At 39.2% G+C, this 26,273-nt stretch overlaps 1 protein-coding gene across 14 annotated transcripts in view; it reads right to left on the bottom strand.

Moving 5' to 3' along the window:
• The window catches only part of LRRC4C (leucine rich repeat containing 4C), a 566,727-nt gene that overhangs the window by 140,157 nt on the left and 400,297 nt on the right, over positions 1 to 26,273 (bottom strand). For 10 of the 14 annotated variants that reach the window (XM_075426770.1, XM_075426777.1, XM_075426775.1 and 7 more), the window contains one exon: positions 23,967 to 24,633. The exons of 2 other annotated variants lie outside the window; for them this stretch is intronic. The gene's annotated coding sequence lies outside the window, so the exon portion shown is untranslated. Of the gene's footprint in view, positions 1 to 20,227; positions 20,356 to 23,966; positions 24,634 to 26,273 lie in introns of all 14 variants that reach the window. 2 more of the 14 variants (XM_075426778.1, XM_075426768.1) reach the window with 2 other exon arrangements.

Consider the following 26,273-nt stretch of genomic DNA (forward strand, 5'->3'; position numbering starts at 1 on the left):
GAAAATACAACCAGCATGCAGATTAACCAAATTAAATCAATGTCATAAACAGGAAGAGGAGAAAAACGACAATTAGATATGCTGTAACAGTACCTTTATCTTGCACTATGACTTAAAATCTACGTAATTTTGTAAACACAATATGCTACCCTTACTGCAGACTGCTGTCATCACACTGCAGTGTAGTCTCAGGCTCTGACTGTAAAACAATGCTAGAGGAGGCTTACCTGTACTTGGATAGAAACGTCACAAAAAACACTGGGTATTTCTGCATGCAGTGTCAGCAATCTACTAGCCAGGTTGGAGTCTTTTTTAAAAGAAACAGTCTAAGCCAGCGTCTAAGATTGACACTTAAGACCTCTGATGTACACTACCCTTTCATCTCAGGTTCATCGCTAGCCACACGTAGTTATTGAAATGGCATGCCTTTTGAGAAATATGGCTATTATTAGCTTAGTCTTCAGAACGTTATTGTCTGAGGAAAGTAACCGCATTTTCAGCAAGTTCTTCTCTATTTCCTCACTTAAACTGTTTTGAGATATTGTTCAGTGCTAAGAAACAGTAATATTCCAACACAGAACAGTTCATTCAACTGCTAAGCAAATGATAAATAGCTACAATTAGTTGCATCCTGAGGGGGCAATGTTTTATGCTGATTACAGGTTTGGTACCTTAAATTCAGAAGAATTGGGCCTAATAGCATTTTGGCTGCAGAATATCACTAACTTCTGGTACCAGATTTGATCCATAATATCCAGTTCATGGGATATGCTTCCATATTTCTCTACGATCCAGAGGGATCTTCATTTCAGCTCCAGTATACCTCCAGTCCCTGTATATGCAAAGCTTTGTGGGAGCCTCTGAAGGTAAAAGGCTCCATAAAAAAATCATATCCACAGTCTATCAAACAGTATGACCAAAAGGTAAAGGAGAATTGGAGATGACAATGCGGATACAGATGGGTTATTAAAATTATAATTTTTCATCTTTTATTACAAATTAAGGCCTGTATTAACACTGGCCATAGCAGGAAAAATATAACAATGCTGAAAAGCACAAGAACGTTCCGGTAATAGCAAAATACCATATGCAGCCTTCATTATGGATTTAAATACCTAATATAGCTAGCAGAACCAATGTTAAGAGATAGGGGACTTAAGGGATGGCAAATTCTTGGGTCATTTCTCATCATGACTTAAAAAAACCCTGTATTTGTGAGTAAAGAAATCAGCTACTAAAGTTTTTCTAAGTTAACAGAGTTTTTATTAAAAGAATTTGAAGGGGTAGCTTGAGGTGTCTTCAAGACAACCATAATGACCAAATCCTGAAGCACGGAACCCTGATAATTATATAAGACCATACTTCATTTTTCCATGAATAAACAGCTTGCTATGATTTCTGAAAAGGTTATGCACAAGCTCCTTATTTCAGATAGTGCACCTCTCTTATAATGAGGGGAGAATTTTATATTAAACAAACTGGGAGGGTCATTTAAGTTTCTAAGTCCGCCATAGACTTGCTGCGTAATTTTGAATTTAATTTCACTGTAATTCATCTCCCCACCTGTTTTGAGAATGCTAAGTGACTACAATAATGAAGACCACAGAAGAAACTAGACATATGTATTGCAACCTTCCTTAGCAACAGAAAACTCGAAAGATTTATTATAATGGATAAGCAATCTTCGCATCCTGAGAAGAAATATTTTCATCAGGGATTTACTGTGTATCTTCATTAACTGCATATCTACAATATAAAAAATAAATGTCAGGGCCATTAGGTGAGAAATTGTAGATTTTTTTAGTTCAAAACTCATACTCCAAAATTATTAGAGTATTATATATTAAAAAAATAATCTAATACGTATGTATATGTAAAGAGTCTACAGCAATAATCCTCATAGATGGAAAAGGCTTTTGTAAGAAGTACACTCTCGAATTACATCCATCACATTCTTGTACACCATCTGCAACTAGCCACTTGTTTTAAAGATGTATGTCCTGATGAGATGAAGTTGTTGAGACCACGGAGATTAATTTGTTGATATTCTTAAAAAACACTGCTCAATGTTAAGACATTTTAACAAAGATCAATTTATGTAACTTCTTAACTCAGTCAGTTTTTATACCCTTTGTCCATCACTATCCTTTTTCCCTAATTTTATTCTACACTCATCAGTAAGACAAGGCACTAAAAGCACTAGCAACCGTGCAGAAAAGAAGATAGAACAAGGGTGGAGGAGGATGAAGTGAAGGGACCAAGCCATAAAAAGAAATATGATTGCTTCTATCTCTATTGTGAGTGCTGTAAGCTCTGACGCAATGTGTTCATCAGCACGTATTGTTTCTGATACTGTGCAGATGAATGTAATTTATGCTTACAGTAATTTATAAAGTATTCCAACATGTTATACTTATTCCACGCACAGTAATAGGTATGTGGAGAATGGTCCATAATGCTGGCTGCTTATTTTGCAAAAGAGTATTTCTTCCCTTTTGAGAACCTTTGATAATTGGCAACATTTAGAGAAGCAGACAACATTTTACATTAGAATTTCCAGCAGGTGCACTGCGATGATGGCTTTGTCAATTCATTTCCTTTGCAGAGTAATAGTATAGAAATGAAAATACCGCACATATTCAACTCACAAAATCAGAAGGAAGATGGACAGCACATTCCAACCACTGACCTGGTAGTATTGAGCTGAGATGGAGACAGTTCAAAGCCTCCCAATGTGACAAAATAATGAGTGGCCCTTCCAGAACCATCCTACTTCTCAGAAATAGAATTATTAACACCCCCAAAAATCCTAGAATATGTTTATTGTTAATGGGTATGGTTGCATTTTTGCAACAACTAGTGGTGCAAAATTAGCAGTAGACAGACAGCTGTTCATCCTCTCCAAGCAGACCAAGTACGTCTAAGTGATATGGAGTTCCTGTAACAAAGCATTCCTTTTATGAAGACCAATATTGTTTTAAGATGGAAAAAAAGAATACGCTACCTTAAACTGGAATTCATTTGGAAAACATACAGATGCCAGAATAGTGGCACTGATCACACTAGAATACTTCTAGACAGAAGGTGAAAAAATAATTAGTCTACTGAAACTGCAAAGCAAATGTAAATGGGCAGAATATAATTACCAGAGTTGGAATTTGGACAGCACACTGAGGTTCAGATTTACACTTGATGTGAAAGACAGCACATGGAGCATGGCATCTTCTCTAGGACAAAGGCCTTGGTTTCATCATGACTTGGACAGATGAGTGTTGTCTACTGAAATACAAATGCCAGTTGCTACACCTTTCTAATTATTTTTATCTCTGGGAGAAATCTGTGGCCCTGTTTCTTGATTTGAGTTATTGAAGGCAACAGGAACAATTGTAGATTTTGACATTTCCTTTGTAAACCACTACACAGCCACAGATCCTGCAGTAATTACTAACCAAGGGACACAAGCCAAAGATGTACAGCCCTGAAAAAAAACACAAACAAACAAACTTTCAACCCCGAAAATTCTCAGTTGGAACTTCCTACCTCTAAAACTGAATTCCCCCAAATTCCTTAAAACCATTATATTATTTCCTGTACACGTATTCTATGTGAAGAAATATATTTATACACTCTCCTGGGAAGAAATACAAAACAAAATTAACAGTATCATCAGACATAAGTGACCACATATTGCAAAGTGTGAACTGAGCCAAAAGTCTGCTTAAATATTCCCAGAGTTACCTACTTTTCCTTCCACTTTTGCAGTTTACAATGGTCAGCTGCTTTACTTCCCTCTCTCGTAAATCGAGTAATAAGCTCTCAAAAAGCAGGGCAATCAACCGATCCAATTATTTATATAAAATATTGTCCTTCCAACAAAAAGACCAAGATGAACATGCCTTCTCAGTGTTTTGTATATTTTTTCCATTTGCTTAATTTGCTTAATTTAGTCTAAACTGAATGAAATCTTTTAGCATGTTTCTTCAATGGATGTTACTTAAAGCACTAAGGGTGCCTACATCCTTGGAGACCTTGGTCTTAGAAAAAGCAGTTTTAACACAGGGCAAAGGCCATTCATCTTGGTCATTATCATTCTCAGATGTAAGCCTGTGGCTCAGTAGGACAGCATTCATGGAAACTATGCTCAGCAAAGGCAAGTCTGACAGATGGCTCCCTCCCTTCAAGAAGGGCAGGCTTTTAGAGAAACACTTTTCTCCTTATTTCTTCTGCGTAAGATAGGAACAGATGAAGGTAGTTCGTCATGATCTAAACACAAGGGAGGACCTGAACCTTGGTCTTTGAAATAGTTTTACCCACTGTATAGGAGACTGTGAACATTTTTTTAGCACAGTGAGCAAGATAAACTGTATAGATTTATACTGTGCTTTAGTACAGATGAAGGTGTTCCAGGGGGAAAAAATTATACCCGTATATTCAGTTGGTAGATAATACAACATAATACCATTAATATTGTTAGGAAAATATTAGTGCCTTAGGAATTCTCAGTGTTCACCCCAAAACTATTTTTTTTTTTTTTTGCATCTAAACTAATTTCTGATTTTTTCTCTGGAAATAGTCGAGTAAATTGGTTTACTAGGAGAGATCTTTCTCAAAAATAACCAGTAGGTTGCACATACTTACACTCAGAAACCTTCAATTCATCCTATGTATTTACTCATAGCAGAAGCTGAAGTTAAAGTCTTATAAGGTAGCACTAGATAATCTCTCCACTGTATTAGAAATTACCAACCTCTTTTCATATTTTAACATTTAAAAACTCACTGTAAGTTGCTGCTTATTGAACACTGCAGAAAGGAAGATATTTTTCAAGTTTTGCAGGTCAAAGGTATGATTCCTAAAAATTGTGAGGAAAATTTAAGTGAAGACAATGTTTCTTCCTTGGGATTAACAGTAATGACATTTAAACCAATTTTTTTTCTACTCTACTGTAATACTAGCCCCAGTCTGGGAAAGCATTTAAGCAGATGTGCAGCTTCGTTACATACAAAAAGACTACTTGTGTTCTTAAAGTTAAGCAAGGGCCCAAATAATTTAGTGGATGGAAGCCAATATCAAAAGTACACTGGTTAATACTTCAGACTAGAGCTGCAGAAAGGGAGAAACTCAATCCTTTTTACGAGTCATATGTATAAGTTATCACCTAGAATTTACCACCAGTTCACACGATTCCAGTTAAAGTATTCAATAACTAAAAAAATGTTAGTTTAGGCTATTCATGAAAACAAATAGCACAGACAAATTAAGTGGACGGATTCATATTTTTTCTAAAATTCTGAGTAAAGAATAATAGGGGAAAGGAAGCTTTTTGCCGTAGACGTGACGCAGTCTATAAACAACTACTTTGCAAATAAACAGGAATTACCTGTATTCTTGGAGTACACGCTCTTGTGGGAAATGCATACCTAAGGTGAACATAGAATCATAGAATCACAGGTTGGAAAAGACCTCTAAGATCATCAAGTCCAACCGTCACCCCAACACCACCATGCCTACTAAACCACAGAATCACAGAATCACAGAATAGTAGGGGTTGGAAGGGACCTCTGTGGGTCATCTAGTCCAACCCCCCCGCCGAAGCAGGGTCACCTACAGTAGGCTGCACAGGACCTTGTCCAGGCGGGTCTTGAATATCTCCAGAGAAGGAGACTCCACAACCTCCCTGGGAAGCCTGTTCCAGTGCTCCGTCACCCTCAGAGAGAAAAAGTTCCTCCTCATGTTCAGACGGAACTTCCTGTGCCTCAGTTTGTGCCCATTACCCCTTGTCCTGTCACTGGGCACCACTGAAAAGAGCTTGGCCCCATCCTCCTGACACCCACCCTTCAGATATTTGTAGGCATTTATAAGGTCCCCTCGCAGCCTTCTCTTCTTCAGGCTGAACAAGCCCAGTTCCCTCAACCTCTCCTCGTAGGGGAGATGCTCCAGTCCCCTCACCATCCTTGTAGCCCTCCGCTGGACTCTCTCCAGTAGCTCTTCATCCTTCTTGAACTGGGGAGCCCAGAACTGGACACAGTACTCCAGATGAGGCCTCACCAGGGCAGTGTAGAGGGGAAGGAGAACCTCCCTTGTCCTGCTGGCCACACTCTTCTTGATGCACCCCAGGATTCCATTCGCCTTCTTGGCAGCCAGGGCACACTGCTGGCTCATAGTTAACCTGTCGTCCACCAGGACACCCAGGTCCCTCTCCACAGAGCTGCTCTCCAGCAGGTCCACCCCAAGCCTGTACTGGTGCATGAGGTTGTTCCTCCCCAGGTGCAGGACCCTGCACTTGCCCTTGTTGAACCTCATCAGGTTCCTCTCTGCCCAACTTTCCAGCCTGTCCAGGTCACGCTGAATGGCAGCACAGCCTTCTGGTGTATCTACCACACCTCCCAGTTTGGTGTCGTCAGCAAACTTGCTGAGGGTACATTCTAACTCTTCATCCAGGTCGTTGATGAAGAAGTTAAACAAGGCTGGGCCCAGTACTGACCCCTGAGGGACACCACTTGTCACCAGCCTCCAACTACAGTCAGCGCCGCTGATGACAACCCTCTGAGTTCTGCCATTCAGCCAGTTCTCTATCCACTTCACCGACCACTCATCCAGCCCACTCTTCCTCAGCTTCCCCAGGAGGATATCATGGGAGACTGTGTCGAAAGCCTTGCTGAAGTCAAGGTAGACAACATCCACGGCTCTCCCTTCGTCTACCCAGCCAGTCATGTCATCGTAGAAAGCTATCAGATTGGTCAGGCATGATTTCCCCTTGGTGAATCCATGCTGACTACTCCTGATAACCTTCTTTTCTTCCACTTGCTTGATGATGGCCTCCAGGATAAGCTGCTCCATCACCTTTCCCGGGATGGAGGTGAGGCTGACCGGCCTGTAGTTCCCTGGGTCCTCCTTCTTGCCCTTTTTGAAGATTGGAGTGACATTGGCCTTTCTCCAGTCCTCGGGCACCTCTCCTGTCCTCCAGGACCTCTCAAAGATGATGGAGAGTGGCTCAGCAATGACATCCGCCAGCTCCCTCAGCACTCGTGGGTGCATTCCATCGGGGCCCATGGATTTGTGGACATCCAGATCGCTTAAGCGATCCCTCACACAGTCCTCCTCGACCAAGGGAAAGTCGTGCTCTTTGTAGGCTTCTTCTCTTACCTCCGGGGCCTGGGATTCCTGAGGGCCAGTCTTAGCACTGAAGACTGAAGCAATGTACTGAATTGCCACGTCTACACGCTTTTTGAACACCTTCAGGGATGGTGCCTCAACCACCTCTACGGGCAGCCTATTCCAATGCCTGACCACTCTTTCAGTAAAGAAATTTTTCCTAATATCCCATCTAAACCTCCCTATATGCGACTTGAGACCATTCCCTCTTGTCCTATAGCTAGGTACTTGGGAGAAGAGACCAACACCTGCCTCACTACAACCTCCTTTCTGGTAGTTGTAGAGAGCCATAAGGTCCCCCTTCAGCCGCATCTTCTCCAGACTAAACAGCCCCAGTTCCCTCAGCCACTCCTCATAAGACTTGTTCTCTAGACAAGTTTTCCATCATTAGCATCCCTAGCCTTCAGACATTTGGGAAGAATGTCTCCATTTTTCCAGTGATAATAGGAAAGGAGTTTATGAAACAAGCTGACACACAGTCTTCAAACTGATGTCTTAAAGCAGCTTCCTGTAACACCTATAATACTGAAAAACAGTATAAATGCATACGAGACTCCAATAGGATTAGAGAAGCTCTGTGTGTAAGACTTTTCAAACCCAAAATATTTCACAAAGCACATGGAAAACAAAAGCTTAAAAAAATTAATCTCTTTGTCCAAACAGTAGTTAAAAAGGCTTAATAAATTCCATTTTTTCCTCCCATTTGTACGGGAACCATCACTATTATCTAGAAGACAATTATGTTGTATTAGTTAATGCAGATGTTGTCCTTATGATGCCAACATTGAGTCATAAAATATTGCAAATGACAAATTTTAGATCCCTGCCCTAGACAAATGAAGGGATCAATATTAGTGGTTTCTTTCTTATTCTGAGCAAAGTGCACATGTGGAATAAGAGACACACTGAGGATGATGGATTTATCGTTTTGCTACTTGTTTTCAAAGGGTTATTTATCCCATCTGCCATCTGAGTTAGTATATGACTTAATGATATGTGTCTTTTCATACAGCTCCTTTCAAAACAGAAACACCTATTCTAGATATAAAGTCAGACATCGTCACAGATTTATCTGATGCTATGAAGATGCTGAGACCATGTACTTCAATCAAGAGTAAAGAGCAACAAAACCAAACCACAATTACCTTACAATCTGCACAACTAGATAATTAGAGTGATTGCTAAAGACACTGTAATCCAACATAAACTTGCGGATTTCAGTGGAGGCAAACCCCAAGCGTGTCATATTCATTTTCGTGTTTGTCAGCATTTGGAAACAGCCTATCTATTTTCATTTCACCTTGACCTTGAGATACTTAAATTCCTTTGACTGATTTACGTGTGCAGCACTCGTTTCTAGATTTCTTACAGCTAAATTCATTCTTCAAGAATGAACCATTTCAGTGTGCCAGATCAAAGGAAGCCTCTATAACTCATCAATTTAATGACAATTTGTCATTCATTTTTATTAGATTTCTTCTCTTTCTATCAAAATAAATATCAGCACTAGAGATTCATTTCTGCACACTTACACTAGTCTGGAGAGAGAAAGGAGAAGAAAATGGGTAGTGTGCTAGAGGAGTGGAAGAAATTAATTCAATCTCTTGTTACCCGCTAAAATTACTTGCATCATTTAAGAATAAAATAAAATTGTAGAAAAAACTATCAGTGAGCACTACTTTTATAATTTTACTTTGACCTAAGAAAACAATTCCAATGTGCAACCTCAATTAATATAGAGAATACTTTGACGAGCTAGAAAAATGCTGTAGGGCAGAAAGAGGAAGAAAAGTGGCCTTGATGTTCTTCAAAATTCTTCAGAAAATGTGAAGAAGGAAGCTTAATAGTTGAGCTCAAATAGTAATCAAAATCGAGATGGAAAATTGACATTTTCGGGGGGACATTCAGTAGAATGATCTTACTTTTGTGGAACGTGTTCGCATAGTCTTATAGCAGGTATGGGAAAGGTTTTGAATCTGAAAGTTGACACAAAGCTTCTGCACAAAAAATCTGGAGTGATGAATCCAGATTTGGGCTTTAACTCAGTTACTTTCAGTTCCAAGGGATCCAAAAAATCAGTTCATCAAAATCATGTGCCACTGTCAGGCTACTTGGCAGTGCTACTTACCTACAACTTTCACTGTTAAACTGCTTTGGTGTTTGGGCCTGATTGTGCCTGCCTCATAATACAGAACAGTGGAATAATTGTCTGCATTCAAGTTAGCCAGTACGAAAGGTCTGACATAAAACAAAAAACTACATGCTGTTTTCCATATCATCCTTTGACAGAAACACAGACCCTGAATGTCTTCTATTTCTCAAAAGACAGCATAACTTCTTTCTTTCTAGGACCTGAGCACTGAAAAGAATTCTCTGCATTGTCCACACTGAGTCTGTGACCAACTGTCACGGTTTAACCAGGCAGTGGGCAGCTAAGCACTAGACAGCCGTTCACTCACCTCTTCCCTCCCTCCACCCCAGTGGGATTTGCAGGAGAAATGGACAAAAGAGAAAACTCATGGGTTGTGATACAGTTTGATAAGACAACAAAGTAAATGCTAATACAAATACTACTACTACTACTAACAATAATAGTGATAATAGTCAGTATGCAAAAAAAACTATATGCAATACAATTTTCTAACCACCTGATGACCAATTCACAGCCAGTCCCCAAGCGGTGATCACTGAACCCCGAAATCCCAAATTTCCTGAAAAATTTTGAATGCCCAGACAAGAGAGCGTTTGAACTCACGGAAAACATGAAGAACCAACAGATTCCTTCCCCCAGCCAACCTCCACTCATGAACTGAGCACGAAGTCTATGGTATGGAATATTTCCATTGACCAGTCTGGCTATTTGTCTGGTTTTGCTCCCTCCCAGCTCCTTGATTTCATAGCAAAACCAGACAACATCAGTGTTATTAACATTCTTCTTGTACTAAATCCAAAACACAGCAGCTACTGGAGGAAAATTAACTCTATCCCAGCTGAAACCAGGACATTGAATAACACATTCCAGTCACTGCAGTTTATATCCCTTGTATATATTAAGACTGTTATATGCCTCTCCCTCTGGTCCTTTTTCCCCAACTCAATTCATTCTACTAAGCTATACACTATATATTTAGCTCATTTAATCTTTACTTGTAAATTAATCCTCTGGCCTCTAATCATTATTGGTGCTTTTATCCACACCCTAAATTTTTTTATTATCTCATCCTACCACCTCTGAGATTTTAAGGTCAGATCCTGAATATGTTCAACATATGGGGAAGTATGTCACCAATGTGAAGAAGGACACTAAAAACATTTGCAGAAATGTAGGGGAAGGTTTCCCCTCTCCACTGCTGTCATCTCCTTTGAAAATGATGCGTAATAATAAAGACACAGAAATCCTAACAGAACAATAAGAAGGTAGAATAAAAAATGAAAAAATTAACCATTACCCCTTTAAGAAGTCTTTAATTTGCTGTAGAAAATACTGATTGTCATTTGATTTTTATCATTGCTGTGAATAAGGCACCTGACATAACAATAAAATCTGCATGAGTTTCCTTCCCTCTGTGATCTAGCTTACACTTGTATTCTCTTTGCAGTCTAGCTTCTATTTCTATCTCCTACTGAGTAGAAGTTGCAGAATATGAGGGACTGACTTAATCACAATACATGACCTTTCAAGATGCTTTAAATACCTTAGCAAATTAAAATCTATTAGATCATGAACTCCACACAAGAGGTGGTACATTTAAATACCTATCTAATACAATTATTGTTAGTTATTGGAATAATCACAGAATCACAGAATAGTAGGGGTTGGAAGGGACCTCTGTGGGTCATCTAGTCCAATCCTCCTGCTGAAGCAGGGTCACCTACAGTAGGCTGCACAGGACCTTGTCCAGGCGGGTCCTGAATATCTCCAGAGAAGGAGACTCCACAACCTCCCTGGGCAGCCTGTTCCAGTGCTCTGTCACCCTCAGAGGGAAGAAGTTCTTCCTCATGTTCAGACGGAACTTCCTGTGCCTCAGTTTGTGCCCATTGCCCCTTGTCCTGTCACTGGGCACCACTGAAAAGAGCTTGGCCCCATCCTCCTGACACCCACCCTTCAGATATTTATAAGCATTTATTAGGTCCCCTTGCAGCCTTCTCTTCTTCAGGCTGAACAAGCCCAGCTCCCTCAGCCTCTCCTCGTAGGGGAGATGTTCCAGTCCCCTCATCATCCTTGTAGCCCTCCGCTGGACTCTCTCCAGTAGCTTTTCGTCTTTCTTGAAGTGGGGAGCCCAGAACTGGACACAGTACTCTAGATGAGGCCTCACCAGGGCAGTGTAGAGGGGAAGGAGAACCTCCCTCGACCTACTGGCCACACTCTTCTTGATGCACCCCAGGATTCCATTGGCTTTCTTGGCAGCCAGGGCACACTGCTGGCTCATGGTTAACCTGTCATCCACTAGGACGCCCAGGTCCCTCTCCGCAGAGCTACTCTCCAGCAGGTCCACCCCAAGCCTGTACTGGTGCATGAGGTTGTTCCTCCCCAGGTGCAGGACCTTGCATTTGGCTTTGTTGAACCTCATCAGGTTCCTCTCTGCCCAACTTTCCAGCCTGTCCAGGTCACGCTGAATGGCAGCACAGCCTTCTGGTGTATCTACCACACCTCCCAGTTTGGTGTCGTCAGCAACCTTGCTGAGGGTACATTCTAACTCTTCATCCAGGTCGTTGATGAAGAAGTTAAACAAGGCTGGGCCCAGTACTGACCCCTGGGGGACACCACTTGTTACCAGCCTCCAACTAGAGTCAGCGCCACTGATGACAACCCTCTGAGTTCTGCCATTCAGCCAGTTCTCAATCCACTTCACTGACTACTCATCCAGCCCACACTTCCTCAGCTTCCCTAGGAGGATATCATGGGAGACTGTGTCGAAAGCCTTCTGAAATCGAGGTAGACAACATCCACGGCTCTCCCTTCATCTACCCAGCCAGCCATGTCATCGTAGAAAGCCATCAGATTGGTCAGGCATGATTTCCCCTTGGTGAATCCATGCTGACTACTCCTGATAACCTTCTTTTCATCCACTTGCTTGATGATGACATCCAGGATGAGCTGCTCCATCACCTTTCCCGGGATGGAGGTGAGGCTGACCGGCCTGTAGTTCCCTGGGTCCTCCTTCTTGCCCTTTTTGAAGATTGGAGTGACCTTGGCCTTTCTCCAGTCCTCGGGCACCTCTCCTGTCCTCCAGGACCTCTCAAAGATGATGGAGAGTGGCTCAGCAATGACATCCGCCAGCTCTCTCAGCACTCGTGGGTGCATTCCATCGGGGCCCATGGATTTGTGGACGTCCAGATCACCTAAGCGATCCCTCACACAGTCCTCCTCGACCAAGGCAAAGTCATCCTCTTTGTAGGCTTCTTCTCTTACCTCCGGGGCCTGGGATTCCTGAGGGCCTGTCTTAGCACTGAAGACTGAAGTAAAGAAGGCATTCAGTAGCTCTGCCTTCTCTGCATCCTCCGTCACCAGGACACCCACCTCATTCAGCAGCGGCCCCACGTTGTCCCTAGCCTTCCTTTTGCTGCTGATGTAGTTGAAGAAGCCCTTCTTGTTGTTTTTGACATCCCTTGCCAGCTTCAGTTCCAGGTGGGCCTTGGCCTTCATCGTCGCATCCCTGCATGCTCTCACCACGTTTCTGTACTCTTCCCAAGTGGCCTGCCCCTCTTTCCACATTCCATGGACCTTTCTCTTCTGCCTGATCTCCGCTAGAATCTCCTTCTTCAACCATGCAAGTCTCCTGCCTCTTTTGCTCGATTTCTTTCTCAGGGGGATGCATTGCTCCTGTGCATGGAAGAAGTGTTGTTTAAAGAGCGACCAGCACTCATGGACCCCCCTGCCTTCGAGAGCCCTGGCCCACGGGATTCCTCCGAGTAGCTCCTTGAAGAGGCCAAAGTCAGCCCTCCTGAGGTCCAGGGTTTTGATCCTGCTTATGGCCCTGCTTCCTCCACACAGGATCCTGAACTCGACCATTTCATGGTCACTGCAGCCGAGTCTACCTCCGACCTTCACATCCTCCACCAGTCCCTCCTTGTTTGTTAACACAAGGTCCAGCAGCACGCCTTTCCTTGTTGGTTCCTCCACCACTTGCATCAGAAAGTTATCATCGATGCTCTGTAGGAACCTCCTGGATTGCGCCTGCCTAGCTGTATGGTATGTTCACACTAGAAACAAAAAATAAGGATTAGCATACCTTGTCATCATCTACTTTTTAAGAACAGATAAGCTGAGTCACAAAGTGCCAAGAGTATTTTTACGTGACCAAAATGATACACATTGTTCCAATGTACCATGCTGGTACTTTACACCAAATCCTACACAAATGAGACTTACCACATAGATGAAGATGCATGAAGATATGACACTTTCTACAAAAGCTGTCCTCCATGTCAGCTTGGTGTGTGCAGGCTGTGACTTCTTGTAAAGTAAAGCAACATTGTAAAGACAAAACTAATAAATAATTTTTAAAAAACATGTGAGCTATTAATAAGCAATACAACCTTGCCTCATGGCATCTTTGAAGTAGGCCAAACTCTAGTAAACAGGCCATACAGCGTAGTTATTAAAGACAAACATGGTTAGTTCAACATAGTACAGGCAGAAAGTGAACACTTCAACGAAATTTCACAAGACATAATTTACTGGTTTAGCTCCTCCCTTCAAAATATGCTGAAAGTAATTTTAAATACTTTGTTAGCTCTTTTAAGAAAGATTAATCTTTATAAAAGGCTTTGCAGGAATTTGAAATAGTATATGCTCTAGAAACTGAGAGCCTGTAGCACAAGCAAGAATAAAGAAAGAATAGATAAATTTGTTCACTTTGACCTGACATTCCCTGGACAATTTCTGAATAAAGTAAACTCAGCTTGAAGGAGAGAGACTGAAAAAACTCCTCAGCTGCCAGTCATAACACTAGCTGCAAATCTTTTCCCCTGCCCATGAGAAATATTTCCTATGAAGATGTTGAGTTACAAGGAACAATCACACAAAGGAACAAAACAATTCTAAAAACAGACAAACTGCTAGGACAGAAAGAAATTCTTAAGAAAGCAAGGAGGAGAATAACACGGGCTCAAATGTCTATTGCTTTGATTTGTGCAAAACTTGACATAAATGATCATGCTTTATCTGATAGTAATTATTTTTCTGTAATGTGATGAACAAGGTAATTTTGATGTGGCTTACAGAACACGAGAACTGTGGATTCTTACTGTATTTGACCAAACAAATTCAAAGGAAGAGGATGTTTCATGATACAGTATTTTGATAGGATATTTTAATGGTATTTGAGAAATTTTACTTTTTAATCCTTTCCAACTTTCTTGCTGAAATCTTAAAGTAATTTTAAATATACAGACTTTTACACAATAAATTTATACATTTCCATAAAATCTTATGGAAGAAGCTACAGAATATATCAGGGTTAATCTCAAACAGGAAAAAAAACAGCTTTTATAATAAAATATCCTGTTAAAATAACTTTGAAATCTATTTGCTCCTCTAATTTCAGGATAACGTTCCTTTAAATGCATAAAATACTCATCCATCATCTGTATTTTCTTCCTCAAACATGGTTCTTCCTCACAAAAGGACACAAGATTAAAATCTGTATTTCAATTAGCTCCTTTTGTTTGTTTGTTCAATGTTATACATATCTACTCCTAGTAATAAAATGGCTGAAACCCAGCACAGGCAGTGAATCCATTTTCACAGTGTCCAGAGATAATAATAAATCATCTTAAAGTCCAGGTTTATTGGAAATGACTGAAATACATTACAGGGCAGCAATAACTTCGATGGTTGGTTTGCCAACCAGTGGGGTGGAATTAAAAATGCATTAAAATTTATAGAAAGGAAAGTAAATAGTAGAGAGTTTAGATTGGTTTTGACATAGTTAAATGAAGCATTTTTTCTCTTTGTGTGGCTAATAAAATAAAACTCTACAGAACGGGAGAAACATTCTCTTTTAGAAGCTGAAAGGTGAAAAAAATCTGTTATTAATTAAATTTACTGCTTATTCCCTCCACTGCATGTCAGTGATGCATTTCAGAAAAAAAGTGCAACGAAAGATTCTTCTCTCTGCTTCCCCAGAGCATTAGCTACTCGTTTAGATTTTAACAAATGCATTTTGTCCAACTTTTACAGATACAAGTGTAAAACAAACACACATTTGCACAGGAAGATGAGTTCATTTACTGTAATAATAATGACATCTCACATTTATATAGCTACCTGACTCCCACAAGTTTCCCAAAGCTTGTCAGACCATTGGCCAAACTCTTCGCAGACAGAGGTGCATGAAATAATAAGAATGGAGATGTAGGAAGCACACTCTTCCTGTATAAGAAGAATTTTTAGGGAATTCTGGGGATGGTACTTAATTTTCTAAGGGCTCAGTTGTCCCACTGAGGCAGGGGCTGGCAGTGAATCTGTACAGCCATGCAGCTATGGAGCTGAGCACAGGATTGTTAAAGTTCACAGAACCACACTTCATTCAGCTTCTACAGAAAAAGGTAAAGATGGAACTGGAATTGCAACAGTTACAATATTTTATAGGGTTAAAAGAATTATGGATAGGCACCCATAACACAATGTTAAGAATAATCATCACAAACCAAGCAGGACGTATCCATCCATAGTTTTTTAAAAGGCAAGGTGAAATACACATATTTCCTGCAACAATATTACAGTATCTCTAGGAAAGATCACATTCCCACCTACCTTTGCATTCTCTTAACTTCTTCAAAGTTTCCAATAAAAATGAACCTTTATTCTTTCATATTAAATGCAAGGTCAGACAGAATAAGTGATTCCAAATGGCCATTACTTTCCTGTCATCAGCCCAATTAAGGTTTCCAGCTGTCAGTGTCTGATGCTGCCGCACCATTAAAAATAAAGGGACATTCAGATGCATTGATATGTATCAAAAGTGCTTTATTGGGGGAAAAAAGGGCAAAAATTACAATCATCTTAAAGTGTCAAACTATTAGACGAAAATATTAGAAGGAAGAAATGGAGAGACAGCTCTCCCACAGTTGTCCAGACATCAGCTGATGCAAATGAGCTAATTGTTGTCACACTCACCACTGCTCTTCACCTTTTACCAGGCACCCTGTCTTTGATGAGAAAGGTAAGACTTTCCAGAATATCCGAGGAGCTTATATGGTCCACCAAACCTATTGACTACTGGGAGATTTAGAAGGTATCTAGCAGGGGTATATATATTTTTCCACAAAACTATGTTTTCATTTTTATTTGACGCTTTAAAAAAAAAGCCTGACAGGTGTAAATTGAGGAATAAAAATGTGTAAATGTACTGGAAGCGTGGAGCATATCACAGAATCAAGCAACACAATGGTAAAATATCTGCATATAATGACATTTGATTAACTTTTTATTTTCTTCTATTTTGGAAGTTATCCAATCAATTGCAACACAAATATCTTTTTTTTTTAATCACTTCTGAAAAAAATCTATTATTTAGCATGAACTAATATAATAAGTCTTAAACAAAAATGTAACCCCCTTACTAACAACATATTCTTGTCTTTTCTTTCTCAATTTTGCTGAGCTTTTTTGTTATGTTTCGGGTTTTTTTGGAGTTTTTTAGAGTTTCTTTTTACAATTTAACAGGGGGAAGCAATTAACTTTTTCTATATTAAGAAAACGTTCAACATAGAATTCTGACTTCATAAAATAGATAGATTGTGTTTGAACTGTAGTAACCACCATAAAACAATCACTTCTTGCACCTGAAAAATAAGTACAAAAAGACAGAATAATGAACAATGTTCCAGGATCATATATTAGACACTATTGTAACAGCTAAAACACTATACATTATATGTTCCATATATTTTCTGTGTTCAATACATTCTTTGTAATCTGAATGTAAGAAAAATAAAAGCTGTTTCTTTCTTTGTTTCCTTAAGCTCATTCTAGTTCAGCTTCATGGCAGGGGATCAATAAAAAATCCAGATCTTCAGTACGTAAGGATCATACTATCAAACGTCAGCTAAAACCAGACAGTAAACCAGTGAAGCTTATAAATGATCCAAAACAGCTAACACCTCTAAGACCTTGATGAAATCAATGGGATTAGTGTTTACTAACATTGTTTTCATGGATGGCTGAATACCATTGTATATCTGCCCTGTTGCTTTTGAAAATTGAAAACCTTTAAAAATGGAAATATCAGTTAATTTGTCGTCTCCAAAGCAGCAGCTACACAAGAGGGAGAGTCTGATTGCATTACGTGGTGGAGGTGTGTACACCCTTCATTTCAAATTCACAGTAGAGACTTAATGCCTGCACTAAGTTGTTCAAACCTAGAGAACAGCCATGCTTTTTACCTTCTTGGGATTTCTCAACTGCTAGATCAGATATTCAGCCTGCTGACAAACAGTAAATATTTGACTTTCTTCTTAAATGACACATACAAAGGAAAGAGGTATCTTCTTTTACACCATCACTGAAAGTTTATGCTGGGCTTCTTTCAAGGTCAGAGGAAGGTAGCTGGGATAAAATCACTTTTAGATAACAGTCCAGAGTTTTTTAAATCATGTTGGTGTTGTGTGTGTATATAGCGATATATATATATATGAAATCTTTTATCAAAATACTTCAAGCAATATTGAATTCACTGTGATAAACCCTACCTCCTGCATTAGCAGATATTCTTTCATCATGGCTGGTTTTTAAAGTGAATATAGTGCTTTCAAAAATAAAAGCCAGATGATTTTCAGTACAAATATCGTGTGAGTAGTACATACTTTTTATATATTTCATTTAGGCAGCTAGTCTAATGCTGAACAATTCACATCATCTTCATTAAAGCCTTGGAAACCATTCTGATACAACTGTAACACTTTATTAGTGATACCTCTGTAAAATGTATAAAGATAAGTAAAATACTAGCAATCAAATCAAGATTTGTAAAATGTTAAAGGAATTTGCAGAGTTAACGTCAAATTAGTTTTCCATTAGGCTCAGCTTTAATGTAGATGCATGGCTTTTAAAGAATAAAGATTTCTTAGATATTTGAACTCCACTTTCTGGTTTGGTTGTGTGGTAGATTTTTTTTTGGTGACACAGTGTGATAATACTCCTTCTGGTACGGGAGGCAGCCCTGCCAGAAGGAACATGAAAATAAGACTGATATTTGTTGATGTTCTGCATTGGACACTTGAATCCAGCCATCCTCTGTTATACAGAACAATAGTTTATATCCGTTTTTTACAGAAGAGACACACAAAACCAGCCAATATTTCACTTTCAGAAGGTTTCTGAAACACAGCTATGAAATGGAAGTATCAAACATCCACAGTGAGACTATTCCTGTATATCTTGAAGTGTTTTGCACCTTAAACTGCTACACTTTTACATGGCAGGTGATCTTATAGCATGAGCTGTAAAACTAAGTCCTGCAACCATTAATTTCTAAGAATTTCATGACGCCATTCATGAGCAGATAGACCTTGTTCTTGATGATCTGAGAAACTTCTGAGATTCCTAGTGAGGTTCGAATAACCTCGTTTTCTCTTCCATTTTCAACTGGAGAATGTATTCAGTTTTTCACATCCCAATCCTTGTTGCACAGTAAAGTATGATGGCTGTTTAACTGTGTAGTAAGGATGAACACAGACCTTCATCTAGACACAGCCTGCAAAAACAGATTACACTTAAACCAAATTATCTGGCTTTTGAGCCACCACATCTCACCAGATATAGCCAGGGCTCTTCTCTATCTAGAAAGTCCACAACACCACAGGCAGTAGGCTTTTTAGAGGCTGCAATACTTGGGTGGCTTCCCGATGATACCTATAGCTCAGAAACATCACCTTGCATGGTCCTGATCTATTATGGTGGGTGTCGGTCTCTTTTCCCAAGTAACAAGTGATAGGACAAGAGGAAATGGCTTGAAGTTGCACTAGGGGAGGTTTAGAATGGATATTACGAAAAATTTCTTCACTGAAAGGGTTGTCAAGCACTGGAACAGGCTGCCCAGGGAAGTGGTTGAGTCACCATCCCTGGAGGTATTTAAAAGATGTGTATATGTGGCACTTAAGGACATAGTTTAGTGGTGCACTTGGCAGCATTAGGTTTACAGTTAGATTTGATGATCTTAAAGGTCTTTTACAAACTAAATGATCTTATGATGCTACAATTATGCTAATATGACAATATATTCTAGACCCTGGATGTATTTTTATTATCCATTTGGACCAGACAATACAGCTTCTTTACCCACCGCCCCAGAAAAGCACCAAACAAGCCAAAATGACCTGTCACAAACTACAAAGAGAACTTGTTGCAGAGACAGGAACTGAACTCTACCTATCCAAGTCCCACAGAGTTTCTGGTTCTCACTTCCACACTGTCCTACGGTTCTTGACCTCAGCCAGCATCTTTGGCCACAGGATGTACATTCACACCAATCACCTTAGACCATTAGTGCTGCATAAATGTAAATTGCCATACATACACAGCAACAGTAAGCACTCTGCTGTGTAATGAGCAAACCCAGTATAACTGCTATTTGTCTTCTGTACTATATCCACTCAGAAACAAAGTTGGCTCATTGTTCTCTGGCCTTGCCTATTGTAAGACATACTCAGCATGCCATTTCTGTTCTCTTGTTTTCCAAGGTGCTATGCAAACAACAGGCAACTGTACTGTTGTATTGCAATACATTGTATTCATTTTTCCCCTTCTGTTAAAGACAAATTGATATTTAAAACAGTTGAAATGACACTGGCTGTCTCAGTAGTAGTCTCTCCCCACAATTTCACTCTGAAATAAATGCAAAGAAACAATTGCATGAGGCAGACATCTCCCTTTTATCCAAGGTACTGAGTATAACAAAAGCTTTCTCATTACCAAATGAGAGTGTATTTTACCTGTAGGTAGTAGAAGAGTAGTGATACCTTTTCATTGGAAGGGAAAAAGTACTCTCATTTTAATTGTGAGCAAGTTTTTCCTCATTTTAACACTGCTTTAAAGGAGGAAAGAAAAGGATGTTTCTAAGGTTACCTTCATAGATCATTTCAAAATAGTAATGTTGTGGCATAACAATGTTTCCATTTGATGTATCTTGCATGGAGTACAAAATACATGCTGCTTTTACTCTCTGCAGAGAAATCTGTGGATACTCAGCAATTCTGAAAATAAAGCCAGAATTAGTTCAGTACAGATACATACAGCCAGTAAATACTTCTGAAACTTACAACTTTGGTCTCGCCGGGGAGAAATTCACCCCTATTTGAGAGTGGGCACAGAACTACTACCCACTTAAATCCTGATTGATTTGTTAGTTGGTGCACTGATTATGTACTAATGCTTTGTTAAAGAATTACTTTCCATTTTTGTACCTCATTTTATCAACACAGTAGGTATAATAATTGCTTTTAGGGCTACTATGAGATGTACTTTGTTAAGTCTGAATGACCTTGAGATTCATACACAGTAGTATCTGTCTAAATGCCAAGTATAATTCTCTAAAATGAAGGCTTAGCTATGGCTGTCCCTCAAGCCTTGAGTTTAGTACACTGTCCCACCAGGAAAGAGACTGTGATCTGGAGTACAAAAAACTATCTTCCCTCTCCTCCTGGACTGGGAGTAAATCCCACTCTGTCTGAGCAGGAGAGCCTACGTCTCCAAACCTCTACTCTAAAACATACAGCTGCATGGTGAGGTAGCAAGGGGCATTCATAGCGATGAACATCATGCTCTCCACTACACAGTTACTAACAGTATAAGTGGGCAAAGCAAAGGAGCAAGTAAGTGTATGTGTATGCAGGGGGATGGCTGCGTAGAGAACAGAGTAAGCAGAATTGAGACAAACTGTTGATGATTTCATTGTTTTATATTCTTTTCAATGAACATCCATCCTTCTATCATTGTGCAGTAATTGCATATTTTCTGTTTTGCAAAAGAATACCCTACATGCTGAAAATAATCACTTTGAACCCCTTAAACTTCGAAGTTAGCAGCAGAGTCCATTCTTTTTATGATAGGCTCACACTGGGTTTTTAGTTCATGTTGACATTGCTTGAGCAAGGGTCACTGAATTTTAGCATCACTGTGGCAAATTTTTGAATTTGTAAATTCAAAAATTTACAGTGAGATGAGCCCGAGAGCTCAGTGCAGCGTTATCAGAGTCTGATTCTGTTTTTCTCATAAAAAGGCAAAGGAAGCCCTGTTTGTGGTCATGATGAGAGAAGTTGATTAGTGTAGTTGCTTATTTGTCATGGCTAAGATTTTCTACCAGCCTTTTCTTCTTCCCCCCCCACACCAGCATGGGCTCAAGTACCAAGCCATAGATCTCTGCAGTATTTTGAAACAAATTCAGATTTTAGAAGCAAAATAAAGGGCTACGCTAACATATTCCCCACAACCAGTATGAGAGAATGCAGACAGATCACACAGGCAATTAAAAGAGCTAAAGTAAAGGAATCTGGCTCCTAGCTATACCTTATGGATATCAGTTTGAAACTGTGAGCTTCCATAAAAATGATCCATATTCTATTAAAAGCACTAAGCATAGCTGGGCGGGCTAGTTTTGTCCCTACCAGAGACTGAAACACCAGTTTTCCAAATGATTATTCATTTAAAAGAAATGATCATTAAGAGTTTCTAATCAGCATAAACTCCAGGCAGTAGGGACAAATTTAGTTATAGCCAACACATGAATTTCTACTCATGCAGGTAACATTTTACAATTTAACTAAATGGTTGTTGTCACAGCTGACTGCATACTTGATCCTTGTGCTCCTTCTGTTCTACATTTTTTCTGCTTATTGTGCACTGCCCCCCCATGATTTATACAGTTCTGCAGGCTGGTGAAGAATAAGAGCTGAAAATCTAATTGCACTGTCACAGACAGAACCTGTCATGGTGCATATAGTGTCCTCCCTTTTCTGGGACCTCCACAATTTAAGTCTGCACTCAGAGTCAGCTAGAAAACTGAATGCTTCAAAATTAGACAGTGCTATCATTCAACAATTGTTCATGACAAAATGAAAGTTAACTGAATCTAAGTACATATAAAATGCTATTAAATTATATTATATTTCTTTCAATCACTGCGATCTTTTTTATAAATGTTTTCATTTCAACTTGCAAAGGACTTCACAAAGTGCAGAGCAAAACATAAAAATCGTTGTATTGATCTTGAAATAAAGGCAAAAGTTTAGTAAAAGACTCAGCAATATTGCAGAACAATTACAAGTCATAAATGAATAACAATCTCTCTCATTCAGAAAAATATAGGGAGAAGTACTTAGGAAATAAGAATACAGTTATTAGCCAAATTGGACTTTGCACAGAAATCATACCATAACTTATAACAACCAAAACACTACAAAAATTGTGTGGAAACATTAATGAACACAAGTGACTCCTACTCCTTACAAAGCCTTGGCTTTAAATCTCATTCAGCATTCATATATTTCCTATTATTTTTAAAAGCAATTTCAGAAAAACACCAGATAGCTATTTTCTCAGTCATATGGTATCTTAGTTATAAATACGGTTTAACTCTACCAAAGGTTATGAATCTTTCACAGCTTCTCCTATGGTAACAAGATGAATTGAATCAGAATTAGATTAATTTTCTCAACTGTCCACAAAAAAAAAAAAAAAAAATCATCAAAATACCTGGAAATCCATAGCCATATATTGTAAGAAAACGTCCAGCCCATCAATCACCATGAAGCTTTATCTACACATGGCTTTAATAGGCAAATACACTGTAACCATGTAGCAGACTAGTAGCATATGCTACCCAACTGTTACCACCTTCATGCCATTATAGAAAGCAGCATGCATGCATACATGCAAGCTGTGTCTGATCTAATGATCAATGTAGGCATCAAACGATCCTCTGATTAAAGCCACAGGATATCCCAAAGAACAAGTTCATAAGTTTTCCAGAAAATGAACCTAAACATTTGTTGCTACCTTTCTCCACCTTCTATGAGGCAGAAGAGGAGAAAGGCATGGAAATCCTAACTCTTAATTTACTCTTTAACCCTCAGTGTATAACAGAGTGTATAAAATGAAATGGATTCAGTCTTGTGATAAGACAAAACATAGTTCTTAGGAATCTGGCTGTACAGTCAACTTACATCATTATTAGCTAAACTCAAATTTTCTGACCACCTTTTTATCTACAGATATGTATTTTCCTGGTCAGATAATCCAGTTTCTGTTTCTTTGGCAGTGTGAAAACATCTGATTAAAGGACAACAGAGAACCAATAAATTCAGCAGTAGTTTTGTCTTACATGTCACCTGATTACAATGGAAAGATATTATGGGAAGTCTGCATTTTCAGATTTTGAAGTATAGATTTTTAGTGGAAATGTGAGTGAATCACCCAATCAAAAAGGACTGAAAGTGCCATACTTGTTGAACAGCTCCTTCTTGACATCCCAAAACCATTGCAGTGGATTAATCCAATTCTAATTGACAAAACGTCTCCAGGTATGGAATAAGGATATCCAGTTGGGGATTTGATGCCAAACAGGCAGTTCAATTTTGCACTCACAGGCTAGCTGTATCAGAGGCATTTTCCTATACTACTCTACCAGAATGAGATGTTGACATACTGCATCCCCCAAGCAGGAGGACAGGTAAAGCTGAAGCTTTGTTCATAAAAACAACATCCCATAAACCTAACTCCAAACCTAGAAACAATCAATTTAATTCAATTATTAATTTAATCCACTCTCAGGAGCAGGAATGGAAAGGGAAGGGGAAAAGTGGAGTACCTTCTTAAAAAGCCACAGAATCTGGAGGCTCTGGGTTTGGACTTGCTAGACTTCAGAAAAGCCAAAGTTCATAACCATCATCTGATGAGGATCTCACTTCTTAGAGAATGTTCAAGATCTGATGATGACTCCAAAGCTTTACCAAGTAGCTGGGAAGCACTGGGAGCAGTTGATCAGCACAATATAGCAATGTTCCTCCTGCTGTGTTACAAGATGTCATTGGGCTGAACATGTATTGGGAAAACAAGGTGACAAGGTAGCGTTATCTACCAGCATCCTCCAGAGGTTTTGTTGTTTTTTTTCTCTGTAGCTGAAATTGTTCAAAAGCTGCTTCTCACTCATGAACCCATACGTTGATTATCCCCATGTAATAAGTGTCTTGGTCTTCAAAAGTTTCATAGGAAATCGTTTGCTCCTAGTTTGATGTCATCAGTAAATGGGAGAGTAAACTCTTGTCTAACCACTGTTCTCCCACCATTCACTCCTCAGGCAGTAAATGCCATGTTTAAAAATTCATCAAAAATATCCATTAGCTGCATGTACAACTTGCTTTCAAAAGCCATTCTCTATGCGATGTCAGTGCTTTCTGCAGATCTGTAATTGAAATAAGAAGTACACAACTGTATTTGGGGGCTGTTCTTGGTCTCTGCTGGCCAATTCATTTTATCTGTAAATTTAAAACAATGCGACGATGAATATTAATAGCACTGTTACTATGTAAAGGCAGCACTGATATTGATGGATGGCTAAAAGCACAAAATAAAAAGAAGGGATATTCCCTCTCTTCAGTTAATGTCATTTTCCCACTCCTCGATCCCCTTCCCCCACACTGCCTTTCATAATGTGCAACTATTTTTATAAATTTCTCAAGAGGAAGATACTTATTAAGTCTTTATAAAATTTTCCAGTAGTAGATCAGACATTTATACCCATATTCTGTCTTTCACACTTCATGTAGAACTTAAGCAGGAAAATGAGCAATTAGGAACATGTGTTGTTCTCTGTAGCAGATTTTATGCATTACGTATGAGTCTGTTATGAAGTAATGACTACAGATACATTACACTGTATTAGTTAATGAACTTCCTGACAGGACAGGTTAGATGTATTTTGGTTAGAAGCACTTTAAGTTCTGCTTCACAAGAAGCCATGATCTATATCTATCCTGATGATTGTGATTCTATATAATCATCAAAATGCCTGTGAGCAATATATTTAAATAAAAATGCACGATCGCCTGCTATCCCCCATCTCTTTGCGAAATTCCAGAATGTTTTATTCTGTAGTACTCTGCACCACAAGTCTTTCCTTCAGAAGCAGAGAAAAAGATAAACATGTCGAGTTCTTATGCTTCCAGATATTCCAAGGTCTTCTTTAATCCATATAACCCCTGAGGGTGTGCTCTGGAATAATTTCAAGCAGATGCAGATGATAGCTTCGTATTTCAATGTCTCCAAAGAATCACTAACTGAATCTGGTTTTTATTAGTCATAGGGTGAATGATCAAAATGAATGTGAGAAATGAACAGCAAGCACAGACAGACATCATCCTAAACTGTCACAGGTATCACGAGTCTTTCAGCTGCTATGTAACCTGGGAGACTTGCAAACAGATCTAAAATGCAAGACGCACAACAGACCCTGGTATCCCTCATCTGAGTATCTTAGCTACCCATCTGTACTTCAAAAGCTAATGGCTGGATTGCCTTCTTCCATGACCACACTTTGAAATGAAGGCAGCTATAGCTGATCCACTGTGCATTCCAATCCTATAGATTCACATATTCAGGAAGTTTTATTAATCTGGGTTTGGTTGACCGTACTAGTTACAAAGCTTCTTTTTACTGAGGCACAGGCAAAGCAAGTGCGACTCGTTTGCAATATATGAAAAAAATATAAAAAGACCCAAAGACAACAGTGAACTTCTATGGTCATCAATGTCCACATTTTACAGCTGCAGATCAAATCCATATCAATCTTAAAAGATGCTTATAATTTCTAATAACCAAGTCTTCCAATGCATGCACAATAGAGAATGCAAAATTTCATTTATGATGTGTTCAGTAAGTTCAAAGTGATATCCAGGATCTGAATATTAGAAACCCTTAGCCAGAAATGGCTACTCTGTATTTATCTTTAAAAGAAAACAACAATTTGACCATATTCTTTAACCTGCAATTTAACATATGTTTTTATTGCAAGCTAATCTTCCATCCAAAAATGAGATGTTTTTCAGATTAAAGAACTCGTAATGTCCCTTGGAAATTGATTAAATATATCTTGTTTTCACTGACACAAACTTGCAGC

Source organism: Opisthocomus hoazin, chromosome 7 (assembly GCF_030867145.1).
Source record: "Opisthocomus hoazin isolate bOpiHoa1 chromosome 7, bOpiHoa1.hap1, whole genome shotgun sequence".
Classification (NCBI taxonomy): domain Eukaryota; kingdom Metazoa; phylum Chordata; class Aves; order Opisthocomiformes; family Opisthocomidae; genus Opisthocomus; species Opisthocomus hoazin.